The sequence below is a fragment of the Zea mays genome, chromosome 3 (assembly GCF_902167145.1).
Source record: "Zea mays cultivar B73 chromosome 3, Zm-B73-REFERENCE-NAM-5.0, whole genome shotgun sequence".
NCBI lineage: Eukaryota > Viridiplantae > Streptophyta > Magnoliopsida > Poales > Poaceae > Zea > Zea mays.
The window spans coordinates 127,242,671-127,256,309 of NC_050098.1; positions in this window are offsets into that span (position 1 = coordinate 127,242,671).

Here is a 13,639-nt window from a genome sequence, read left to right on the forward strand (position 1 = left end):
GAGCTGAGGGTGCCTCGGGCCGTGCCGAGGATGCCTCGGACTGAGCCGAGGATACCTCGGGCTGGGCCGAGGGTGCCTCGGGCTCGGGCGTGTCGTCGATCTTGATGGAGGGTTGATGCAGGTCTCGGGAGAAGACGTCCGGGGGAACCGTTGTTCGCCCCGAGGCTATTTTAGCCAGCTCATCTGCAGTCTCGTTGTAGCGCCGGGCGATGTGGTTGAGCTCGAGCCCGTAGAACTTGTCTTCCAGGCGCCGAACCTCATCGCAGTAGGCCTCCATCTTCGGGTCACGGCAGTGGGAGTTCTTCATGACTTGGTCGATGACGAGCTGCGAGTCACCACGAGCGTCGAGGCGTCGGACCCCTAGCTCAATGGCGATCTGCAACCCGTTGACCAGAGCCTCGTACTCAGCCACATTGTTGGACGCCGGGAAATGGAGGCGTAGCACGTAGCGTAGGTGCTTCCCGAGGGGCGAGATGAAGAGTAGGCCTGCGCCGACTCCTGTCTTCATCAACGACCCGTCGAAGAACATGGTCCAGAGCTCCGGTTGGATCGGAGCTGTTGGGAGCTGGGTGTCGACCCATTCAGCCACGAAGTCTACCAAGACCTGGGACTTGATGGCCTTCCGAGGGGCGAACGAGATTGTTTCGCCCATGATTTCCACCGCCCACTTTGCGATTCTACCCGAGGCCTCTCGGCACTGGATGATCTCCCCCAGGGGGAAGGATGACACCACAGTTACCGGATGAGACTCGAAGTAGTGTCGCAACTTCCGCCGCATCAGGATCACCGCGTACAACAGCTTCTGAACTTGTGGGTAGCGGATCTTGGTCTCGGACAGTACCTCGCTGATGAAGTAGACTGGCCTCTGGACGGGCAATGCATGCCCCTCTTCTCGTCTCTCAACCACAATCGCGGCGCTAACCACCTGAGTGGTCGCGGCGACGTAGATCAAGAGGGTTTTTCCGGCAGCAGGGGGCACCAAGATGGGCACATTCATGAGGAGCGCCTTTAGGTTCCCGAGGGCTTCCTCGGCCCCAGGGGTCCAAGTGAAGCACTCGGCCTTCCTTAAGAGGCGGTACAGAGGCAGGCCTCTTTCGCTGAGGCGTGAGATGAAACGGCTCAGAGCCGCAAGACATCCCATGACTCTCTGTATGCCTTTTAAGTCCTTGATGGGCCCCATGCTGGTGATGGCTGCGATCTTCTCCGGGTTGGCTTCGATGCCCCGCTCGGAGATGATGAACCCCAAGAGCATGACTCGGGGCACCCCGAAGACACACTTTTCGGGATTGAGCTTCAGGCCTTTCGCCTTGAGACACCGGAATGTCACTTCAAGGTCGGAAAGGAGGTCGGAGGCTTTCCTCGTCTTGACTATGATGTCATCGACGTAGGCCTCGACCGTCCGGCCAATGTGTTGGCCGAACACATGGTTCATGCACCGCTGGTACGTCGCGCCCGCATTCCTCAAGCCGAACGGCATGGTGACATAGCAGTACATGCCGAAGGGCGTGATGAAAGAAGTCGCGAGCTGGTCGGACTCCTTCATCCTGATTTGGTGATACCCGGAGTAGGCATCGAGGAAAGACAGGGTTTCGCACCCAGCAGTGGAATCCACGATTTGATCGATGCGAGGCAGAGGGTAGGGAACCTTCGGACATGCTTTGTTTAGACCAGTGTAGTCTACACACATCCGCCATTTCCCTCCTTTCTTTCTCACAAGAACAGGGTTGGCAAGCCATTCGGGATGGAATACCTCTTTGATGAACCCTGCCGCCATTAGCTTGTGGATCTCCTCGCCTATGGCTCTGCGCTTCTCTTCGTCGAATCGGCGCAGAGGCTGCTTGACGGGTTGGGCTCCGGCTCGGATGTCCAGCGAGTGCTCGGCGACATCCCTCGGTATGCCGGGCATGTCCGAGGGACTCCACGCGAAGACGTCGGCATTCGCGCGGAGAAAGTCGACGAGCACTGCTTCCTATTTGGGATCGAGCTTGGAGCCGATCTGGATCTGCTTGGAGGCGTCGCTGCTGGGGTCGAGGGGGACGGACTTAACCGTCTCCGCTGGCTCGAAGTTGCCGGCGTGACGCTTCACGTCTGGCACCTCCTTAGAGAGGCTCTCCAGGTTGGCGATGAGGGCCTCGGATTCGGCGAGGGCCTCGGCGTACTCCACGCACTCCACGTCGCATTCGAACACGTGTTTGTACGTGGGGCCGACGGTGATGACCCCGTTGGGGCCCGACATCTTGAGCTTGAGGTAGGTGTAGTTGGGGACGGCCATGAACTTCGCGTAGCATGGCCTCCCCAGTACCGCGTGGTAGGTTCCTCGGAACCCGACCACCTCGAATGTAAGGGTCTCCCTTCGAAAGTTGGAGGGCGTTCCGAAGCAGACGGGAAGGTCGAGTTGTCCGAGGGGCTGGACGCGCTTCCCGGGGATGATCCCGTGGAAAGGCGCAGCGCCTGCCCGGACCGAGGACAGATCGACACGCATGAGCCCGAGGGTCTCGGCGTAGATGATGTTGAGGCTGCTGCCTCCGTCCATGAGGACCTTGGTGAGCCTGACGTCGCCGATGACGGGGTCGACAACGAGCGGGTATTTCCCCGGGCTCGGCACGTGGTCGGGGTGGTCGGCTTGGTCGAAGGTGATGGGCTTGTCAGACCAGTCTAGGTAGACTGGCGCCGCCACCTTCACCGAACAGACCTCCCGACGCTCTTGCTTGCGGTGCCGAGCCGAGGCGTTCGCCGCTTGCCCACCGTATATCATGAAGCAGTCGCGGACCTCGGGGAACTCTCCTGCCTGGTGATCTTCCTTCTTATCGTCGTCGCGAGCCCTGCCACCCTCCGCGGGTGGCCCGGCCCTGTGGAAGTGGCGCCGAAGCATAGCGCACTCCTCAAGGGTGTGCTTGACTGGCCCCTGATGATAGGGGCACGACTCCTTGAGCATCTTGTCGAAGAGGTTGGCACCTCCGGGGGGTTTCCGAGGGTTCTTGTACTCGGCGGCGGCGACAAGGTCCACGTCGGTGGCGTCGCGTTTCGCTTGTGACTTCTTCTTGCCCTTCTTCTTGGCGCCGCGCTGAGTTGACGCCTCGGGGGCATCTTCCGCTGGGCGACCCTGGGGCTGCTTGTCCTTCCGGAAGATGGCCTCAACCGCCTCCTGGCTAGAGGCGAACTTGGTGGCGATGTCCATCGGCTCGCTCGCCCTGGTGGGGGTCCTGTGACCCAGCTTGCTCACCAGGTCGCGGCAGGTGGTGCCGGCGAGGAACGCGCCGATGACATCCGAATCGGTGATGTTGGGCAGCTCGGTGCGCTGCTTCGAGAATCGCCGGATGTAGTCCCGGAGAGACTCTCCCAGCTGCTGTCGACAGCTTCGGAGGTCCCAAGAGTTTCCAGGGCGTACGTACGTGCCCTGGAAATTGCCGGTGAAGGCTTGGACCAGGTCGTCCTAGTTGGAGATCTGCCCCGGAGGCAGGTGCTCCAACCAGGCGCGAGCGGTGTCGGAGAGGAACAGGGGGAGGTTGCGGATGATGAGGTTGTCATCGTCCGTTCCACCCAGTTGGCAGGCCAGCCGGTAGTCCGCGAGCCACAGTTCCGGTCTCATCTCCCCCGAGTACTTTGTGATAGTAGTCGGGGGTCGGAACCGGGTCGGGAACGGCGCCCGTCGTATGGCACGGCTGAAGGCCTGCGGACCGGGTGGTTCGGGCGAGGGACTCCAATCCTCCCCGCTGTCGTAGCGTCCCCCACGCCTGGGGTGGTAGCCTCGGTGCACCCTCTCGTCGAGGTGGGCCCGACGGTCGCGGTGATGGTGCTCGTTGCCGAGGCGTCCCGGGGCCGCAGGCGCTGTGTTGCGCGTGCGCCCGGTGTAGACCGAGGCTTCCCGCATGAATCGGGAAGTCGCGACGCGATGTTCCGAGGGGTGCCCCTGCCTTCGGGAGGCGGAGCTTTTGGCCCACCGGACCGCGGCGCCCTCCAGGAGATTCTTGAGTTCTCCCTGGATTCGCCGCCCCTCGGTGGTCGATGGCTCCGGCATCGCGCGGAGAAGCATTGCCGCTGCAGCCAGGTTCTGGTCGACCCCACTGGAAGCGGGTGGCGGCCTTACCCTGATATCGTCGGCGATGCGGTGCTAGATACCCTGGGGTAGATGACGCATTTCTCCGACTGGAGGCTGGCCCGCTCATTCCTGCCCGACGTCCCGGCGGATCGGCTCAAGTGCCCCTGCTCCCTCGTCAAGCCTGGCCTGTACCCCGCAGATTTGCTCGAGCTGTGGGTCATGACCCCCATCTGAACGGGGACCACAGCTAGCTCCCGTAGGATGTCAACGCGAGGCGCAAGCCTAGGGAGATCACCGTTCTCCGGCATACCGAGATGGTTGCCTTCGGAGGGACCCCCTAGATCGACGTGGAAACATTCACGACTTGGGCCGCAGTCCTCATTGCCGAGGCTGCGGCTACCGTCAGAACAGTCGGAAAGGCAGTAGTCGCATGCGGTCATGAAGTCCCGCATGTCACTGGGGTTACCAAGTCCGGAGAAATCCCAACAGAAGTCGGGCTCGTCATCTTCCTCGGACCCCAAGGGCCCGTAGGTCGAGATGTCCGTCAGCCGGTCCCAGGGTGACCGCATACGATACCCCAGAGGGTTTGGACTCGCCTCTACGAGAGCGTCCGCCGAAGCGAAGCCGCTTGGCGGGTCGAGGCTGAATCCAAAGGGCGTGAGATGGGAATCGGTCGGTACCTCTTGGTCGACGGGCGGTGATGAAGTCACATCGGGGACTGACTGCACCGTCGTCTCAGGCACGAGGGTGACGCCCAGCAAGCCTTTCGCGAGCGTGCTGGCATCATCCGTTTGCTCGGAACTGGCGTGTTGCGGGGAGACGGCGCTCGTCTTCGTCTCAAACGCGAGGTCGATGCCTGACACGCCCCCCGTTGGGGCGTCGGCGCCGTCAACTTGCTCGACAGCCGACGAGGGGCCGTCTCCTGCTTGGCCTTGGTTGCCCCGCCTCCTCCTCCGTTGGTGGGGGAGAGGGCGGGGTGAGCTCGAATGTGGTTCTTCCACCACGCGGGGAAGACGTCGTCGATTCCGCCACCGGCGGGCGGGCTGTCGGCCGCCATTGCCGCTGTCGCACGGCGGGGGAAGGGGTATCATGTCATAGCTACCGTCGAGGGACATGAACTCAAGACTCCCGAAACGGAGCACCGTCCTGGGCTGGAGAGGTTGCTGGAGACTGCCCATCTGGAGCTTGACGGGAAGCTGTTCGTCAACACGCAGCAGGCCCCTACCTGGCGCGCCAACTGTCGGTGTTTCAAGACCGGGGGTCCCCGGGCCGACGAGTGAAATGTCGCCGCGTGCCCCAGCCCAGATGGGTCGGCGCGAGGTCGAGCGCGAAGGGGGGAAGGAAAGGCAGCCGGAGGCGGGCGTGAGAGAGGTGGAAATCGCGCGACCTTCGTGTTTGTCCTGCGCCCAGGTCGGGTGCGCTTGCAGTAGGGGGTTACAAGCGTCCACGCGGGAGAGGGAGCGAGCGGCCTCACGCGAGCGCCTGTCCCGTCCTCGTCCCCACGCGGCCAACCCTCTGTAAGAGGGCCCTGGTCCTTCCTTTTATAGGCGTAAGGAGAGGATCCAGGTGTACAATGGGGGTGTAGCAGAGTGCTACGTGTCTAGCGGAGGAGAGCTAGCGCCCTAAGTACATGCCGTCGTGGCAGCCGGAGAGGTTTTGGCACCCGGTTCGTGTGGTGTCGTGGCCGTCGGAGGAGCGCCGGAGCCTGGCGGAAGGACAGCTGTTGGGGCTGTCGAGTCCTTGCTGACGTCCTCTTGCTTCCGTAAGGGGGCTGAGAGCCGCCGTCGTCACAGAGCGTGCGGGGCGCCATCATTGCCTATCTGGCGGAGCGAGCCAGATGGGACGCCAGTCTTGTTCCCCGTAGCCTGAGTCAGCTTGGGGTAGGGTAATGATGGTGCCTCCTGTCGACGTGGTCGGTCCACGCCCTAGGTTGGGCGATGTGGAGGCTCCTCCGAGGTCGAGGTCGAGTCTGTCTTCCGTGGCCGTGGTTGAGTCCGAGCCCCTGGGTCGGGCGAGGCGGAGACCGTCGGCTGAGGCCAGGGCTGAGTCCGAGCCCTGGGGTCGGGCGAAGCGGAGTTCATCGTCTTCTGGGGCTGAGCCCAAGTCCGAGCCCTGGGTCGGGCGAAGCGGAGTTCGTCGTCTTCCGGGGCTGAGCCCGAGTCCGAGCCCTGGGTCGGGCGAAGCGGAGTTCGCCGTCTTCTGGGGCTGAGCCCAAGTCCGAGCCCTGGGTCGGGCGGAGCGGAGTTCGTCGTCTTCCGGGGCTGAGCCCAAGTCCGAGCCCTGGGTCGGGCGGTGCGGAGTTCGTCGTCTTCCGGGGCTGGGCCCGAGTCCGAGCCCTGGGTCGGGCGAAGCGGAGTTCGCCGTCTTCCGGGGCTGAGCCCAAGTCCGAGCCCTGGGTCGGGCGGAGCGGAGTTTCCTATGGTGCCTGAGGTCGGGTCTGACTGCCTGTCAGCCTCACTCTGTCGAGCGGCACAGCAGTCGGAGCGGCGCAGGCGGCGCTCTCCTTCTGTCAGGCCGGTCAGTGGAGCGGCGAAGTGACTGCGGTCACTTCGGCTCTGTCAACTGGAGGACGCGTGTCAGGATAAAGGTGTCAGGCCACCTTTGCATTAAATGCTCCTGCGATCTGGTCGGTTGGCGTGGCGATTTGGTCAGGGTTGCTTCTTGGCGAAGACAGGGCCTCGGGCGAGCCGGAAGTATGTTCGTCGCTGGAGGGGGGCCTCGGGCGAGACGGAGATCCTCCGAGGTCGGCTGCCCGTGTCCGAGGCTAGGCTCAGGCGAGGCGTGATCGAGTCCCTCGAATGGACCGATCCCTGACTTAATCGCACCCATCAGGCCTTTGCAGCTTTATGCTGATGGGGGTTACTAGCTGAGAATTAGGAGACTTGAGGGTACCCCTAATTATGGTCCCCGACAAGACTGGGACCGGCGTCCAGCGAATCCATGAGCAGGACTACGACGCTGACGCCGCCTCGCGCCCTTGCCTACAACCACTAGCGCCGCCCGCCGCCTCCACTGGCCTTAACACCAGCCACCGTCGAGACACGTCGTCGGCTCGCCGCCATGCCCAGCCTTGTCCTGTCATCCGACAACAGTTCCCTGTTCAGCAAGCATCATCTAAGCACTCAATTTTAGAGGTGGATATATATATTATTGTTGTTTTTTATTTTGTTGGTTGTTGATTGAGTACTGATTTTGTCTTGTAGACATTCATTATTTTTTTATAATTGCTGAAATATAAAGTAGAGAACTTTTATGTTTAATTGTTCAATGTTAAACTTTAAATCTATTTATCCAATTGTTTACTAAATTTATTATGATATATATGTGTATTAGATAGAATTGTATATAAAAATTTGTTGTGGCACACCCTATATGAAAATTCTAGGTCTGCCACTGTTTGCAACAGTAGTATTGTTAGTGAAACTGTAGAAAGTGTTGGTGATCTGTTTCTGAATTAGAATCGGGGAGCTTCTAGCCCTGTTTTTTATGGGTTTTTTACATTGGTCCCCTTAGTTTTGCCAAGGTACTCGTCGCTACCCTTAGTTTTTCTTCTTGCTTAGTGTTCCCCTTCAACACTCATTTTGTGCTCAGCATTCACATCACGGGGCTACAGGAGTCTTTCCGTCAGTTAGCTTTCTTACATGTGGACCCACAGCTCTTACATGTGAGGCCTGCTTCACTGACTTTCCCCTTCCCTTCTTCCAAATCCAAGCGGCCGTCAGTCGGCACAACGAAGAACACTCGCTGGCCGCATCCATCGTCCCCTCAAGCGCCAGACGACCGGCTCTCCACGGCGTGGTGGCCTGCCGGTTCTCCGGTGTGGGGTGGATCTCCAGCGCGCGGCCTGCTAGTTCTCCAACGCGACACGCGCGGTCTGCTGCGCCTCTGGCCACCGCGCGAGCGAGAGCAGGATCCACAGCGCGACGGCCTACCGGTTCTCCAACGTGCAGCCTTCCTTCGCCTCCAGCCTCCACGCAAGCAAGAGCAGGCTCGGCATGCCCCAAGCCGTCTCCTCCATGCCGGCAGCTCCACTCCTCCGCGCACCCCAGCCCTCTCCTCCATGCTAGCTAGCAGTTTCTCTCCTTCCACGCCGACAGCAAGTCTCCTCTTGGCTTACGCAACAGCAGCACCTGCTCCTCTCTTTTAGTCCTCCAATTCCACACCGGGACGGATCCGCGGACAAATCGGCCTACCTGGCGGACGGATCGGCGGCGCGGCAGGAGTCTTCTTCACCGGTGCCTGGCAGATCTGTGGCGCACGGCCTTCCGGGTGGACGGATCTCCGGTATATCCTCGGCGTCGCAGCTTGCTTCACCGGGGAAGAAGAGGCTTCAGGACGGATCTCCGCCGCTCCGTGGAGGGAGGAATCCACAGACGGCGTTGGTCTTCGGCGCCTGGCCTACTGGTTTTCTTCACCTGCTTCGTGGGGCGCCCCGCAATGAAGGAGGAATCCGCTGCCGCCGGGAGGGAGAAATCCGCCGCCGATCTGCGAGCAGTTGGTCCGCGCCTCGTGCCTCTAGGAATCTGCGAGCAGCTACCCCATGCCTCCAGGAATCCACGAGCAGCTGGCCCGTGCCTCGAGTCCGCGGATCCGATCGCCTCCACTGCTCTGTGCCTCCAGGTTAGGGTTTAGGGTTCGGTCGAACATCCTCCTCGCCTCCAGTTGGTCCCACGCTCTCCTGCGCCGCACATCCTCGGCGGTGGCCTGCTTCTTCGACGGCGCGATGTAAGTCACCTTCTCATGGTAGCCTGGCGATCTTCTCCAGTGCTGCTATTCATGCTCTTAGCAGATGATTGGAGCAAGCAAAAAATGTCTTCTTGGATCACTTCATGCACACCTTAGATTAGTAAACTGAAATTTGCTAACTCCAATGGATGTTCTTGCTCTTAGTTCATGCTGCTGTTCATGCTCTTAGCAGATGATTGCTTAAAATTATACTTGGCAAGCAGAGGAAGGCACATTCAGTTATTTCAGCACATTCAGTTCAAACATTCAGTTAGGTTGTAACGCCCTAAATTTGGGGGTAGAATTTTTTCTTCTTTTCACTCACCAAATTCGGGCGTTACTCTCTTTTCTTTTCCCGTTTCGCTCCTTCTTCCCAATTTCAAACCAGTATAGTGACGGCTGTCCGTGTCATGTATAAACAAAACCTAAGTGTCATGGGTGTTGCATCATGCTGACGCACATTTCTTTGTCTAATGTCGAGTGTTCGTCTCGCCCCGTTTCGAATTTTTGGTTCGCGATCGGATTCCGTTTAGTGGTCGTGCGTGTCGTGGGTTTCGACCCGCGGAGTGACCAAGCCCGGCCCAGTCCGGCCCGCGCGCCCCTGGCGCCCCTTGCCCTAGCCATGCGCACGCGCCCCCTCCCCCTATACCCGTTGTCTCATTTGATTTTCTCCCGCGCAGTAACTTCCCTCTCCCACCTCTCTCTCTCCCCGTGGTGCCCTAGGGTTTGGAGACGAGATCACCGGAGTATGGATCCCCGGAGGTGAGTTTTCCCCTCCCCTTCCCTTCTCTCTCCCTCCTCCCCCTCCCTTCTTCTTCCCCTGGATGCGCCCCTCCCCTGTCCTCGTCACGCGCGCCCCCTGGGTTGGTCCCGCGCCCGCCACACCCCTGGCCGCGCGCTCTCCCTCTCGCGCGCCCTCCCCCGCGTGCGCCGCACCCTCCTCTGCCCCGTCGCGCGCCGTGGCGGCGGCTTGGCCGCGCCGCGTCTGGCCCCGGCCCCGCGCCCCCTGCGTCCTCCCTGGCCCCGGCGAGCTCGGCGGCCCGCGCCATGCCCTCCCCTCCTCGTCCCGCGCCCCGGCGAGCTCGGCCGCCCGCGGCCCTCCCCTCCCCGCGCGCTCGCGCCCCCGGCGAGCACTCCCCGCGCCGCGGCTCGTCCCTCCCCGGCCTCGGCGAGCCCTGCCCCCGGCGAGCGCCCTGCCCCCCCTGCGAGCCTCTCCCCGGCGTCCCGCACCCCCTCCCCAGGTGAGCCCCCCCTTGGCCGCGCCCCGCGCCGCCCTCGTCCGCGCCCCGCGCCGCCCCCTCGGCCCCTCCCCGTGCCCGGCCTCGCTCTCCCCTAGCGAGCCCCCTCCCCTGGCGAGCCCTCCCCGACCCCGCACCCGGCCCCGCGCCCCGGCCGCACCCCTGCCCGCGCCCGTGCCCCAGTGACTTGTGTCCCGCGCACCTGCACGGTTTGCGTGCCTTCGGCACGCGCAGCGTGCTCCCGCGAGTGCGACCGTAGTCGCGCTGCGTTTAACCCTCATTCTAATCTATTTTATTTTATTTTAGTTTAGTTGATGTGCTGTGTCGCGCGCTTCGTCGCGCGACGATCCTTTTAATTTATATTTATTAAAGTGTTGCGTTGCGTGCTTCGTCGCGCGACGATTCGTTTAAATGCAATTCAGTTGACGTAAGCCGTCGTGCGTTTCGTCGCGCAACGCTTAACGTTTATCTATGATTAATGCAAGAATCTCGTTGCGCGCTCTGTCGCGCGGCGAGTCATGTACTTATTAATTCAATCTAAATGCTATGTCGTACGTCTCGCCGTGCGACCACTCCCTTTCATTCATCTTTATCTATTTATAATGATTAAATGTGGAGCATGACTTTACTTTATGCTCAATGCAGTTGCCAAATTAATGCCCTTCCGTTAAGCGAGTGGTTTAATTTATGATTATGTAACGTGATCGCTTCTCGGCCGTAGACTCGACTGTCTTTTCCTCTTTCTCTCTTAACCGTAATTGCGAGCCCCGCGTGGAACGTCTGTTTATTTATTACATTCTGTTGTATGGTGTACTGTTCTTTTGTATTAAATGTGTGGATGTATGTATGTTTGCGCTCGTATAGAGAACGATCTGGTTGAGGAGCCCGAAGAACTCACAGGAGAAGCCCCTGAGCAGCAGTCGGTTGGTGGAGGCAAGTGTCCCTTGACCTATCTTTGTCCTATACATTATATAATTCACTTCCCGCATTTACACAGTTATATCTAAGGATTGACTAGCTTTTGTTATCCATGTCCTTGTTTACCTATTTGGGTTGGATTATTATTGTTTAGCTTTATGCTATTGCTCAACTCTAATCAATGAACATGATGAGATTTATCAATGATATGTTGTTTCCCTTCTTTATTATGATGTTATACTTGTGTCATTCAAGGGGGCTCGAGCGGTTTCTCGAGTGCCTCTCCGTAAGGACCTGTTCGTTGGATGACCGTCCGGGAAAACAGTGCAACCATGAGGGTGGAATGGGATGCCCTTAGCTGAATAATTAGAGGAACCAGGGTGTAGTTCGCTTAGCCATCGTGCCGTTAATGGGGCTCGGTGTATGCGGCTCGCTCTGCCAAGTTGGTTCGCCCTTTGGGGAGGAGTGCGGTGCATTTAGGAAACCTAACGGGCGGCTACAGCCTCGGGGAATCTTTGTAAAGGCTACGTAGTGATACCTGCTGGGTCACCTTGGTAGTGATCAATGGAGAGTCATGATCTCCGGGCAGAAAGGGAATCACGGCTTGTGGGTAAAGTGTGCAACCTCTGCAGAGTGTATGAAAACTGATATACCAGCCGTGCTCATGGTTATGTGCGGCCAAGGGAGCTCCATTGATTAGTGGTACTTGATTAGAGATGTTCGGATTACAGGTGGCAATGAGATTGATGTTTTTTTGGTATTGACTCTGGTAATGGTAAGTGGTACTCTTTCCGTTTGGAAAGGAGTACGTTTGGGTTAATAACGTGGGTTAATTCTAAAACTTGGCTTTCTCTACTAGTAATAATAATCTAACCAACTAAAAGCAACTGCTTGACTTACCCCCACATAAAGCTAGTCCACTACAGCCAGACAGGACACCTGCTGAGTATGTTGATGTGTACTCACCCTTGCTCTACACACCAAACCCCCATCCCCAGGTTGTCAGCATTGCAACCCCTGCTCAAGAGAGGATGAAGCCGTGGAAGGAGACCACCAGGAGTTCCAAGATTACGATGAGTTCTAGGTGTGGGTTAGCGGCAACCCCCAGTCGGCTGTCTGTGAAGGCCGCATGTATCTATGTTTCTTTTCTGCACTTTGATTATTGTAAGACTATGTGGATGTCTCAGACATACGATGTAACCGACTATTATTACCCTTTTATGTTATTATTTGAGCACTGTGTGATGATGTCCAGTTATGTAACTGCTGTGTACGTGAATTGCTAATCCTGGCACGTACATGGTTCGCATTCGGTTTGCCTTCTAAAACCGGGTGGGACATAGGTGAACAAGTCTGCACCGAGCACAAGTCTGCAGATATGTGCACAGTCAGTTCAAACATTCAGGTACAAGTTTGCAGATAGGTGCACAGTCAGTTCAAACATTCAGTTATTTAAGCAGATAGGTGCACAGTTTGCAAATTTAATGACAATACCAAATTCAGCTACCGATGCTGTTTAATGACAGTACCAAATTCAGCTAAATCTGAGCTACAAGTCCGCAACGAGCCTTTTCTTGATTTTTGCCTTCTTCATAACCTTGGTCGTTGTATTCTTCGTTGGACTGTCTTCAGTTGTACGCGCCAATTGTGGTTGTAGTGACTGATCCAGTGGCACTTGTGGCTCTAGTGACTGATCATCTCCAAAAGTTGTATCTAGTGCCAATTGTGGCTCTAGTGGCTGATCCTCTCCAAAACTGGATCTACTGCATTCTTGCAATTTCTCATAATATGTCCTAATCCTCCACACCTTTTGCATTTTTTCTTCCTTGGTCCAAGTCCACTACCCTCGGCACTTGACCTTATTCTAGTTTTTCTTGGTCTTCCTAGTGCTCTAGTCTGGACTGGAGGGTTGAGAACGAAACCAGGATTCATGACCTCCCACTAATGCTTTGCCGCTATGGAAGGCACATTCTCCGCATATGTTGCTTTGAACTTGGCAATAGAGTAGTACTTATGTACATATTGATCAATTTCGCTGGCTACACCATGAAGAGAAGTAATGAAAAATAGGGCATGGGTGCATGGTAGCCCGGTAATCTGCCACTGCCTACAAGTGCATGTCATGTTCGGTAAGTCCACTAGATATCTCCATTCCCTCTTTTCTTTGTCCAACACTGTCACCTCTGCCTCAAGCGGTCTGCGCTTGATGAAAGACATTTTCAAACCTCTGGTCTTTTCATGCAATGTCTTCATCACAACTGGGATTATGATGTAGCCATGAAACCTCTCAAGTGCAATTCTTTGACGCAACTCAAACTTTACCATAAGCATTTGTCGAATCTTATCTAGCAACTCCACCGAATGAAGCCCTTTGTTTTTCTGATCCATGCATTGAATGACTCCGCCAAGTTATTATTCACATAGTCCACCTTGCACCCTTCACCAAATTTGCTTCTAGCCAATAGATATTTGTGATGACTTTCAATGTATATTTTTAACCTAGAGTTTGTGTACAATTGATTCACATGATAGTTATGCTTTCTAAGGCTATATGTCAATGATGCTGGCCATAAGTTGTCATCAATCAACTTTCCCTTGAATGATTTTCCCAAGTTTGAAGCAAAATGCCTCATGCATTCCCTATGCTCTACTCCAGGAAACACATAATCCACTGCAGTTTCTAAACCCTTGCAAGCGTCTGTGTGTATAGTCAATCCAT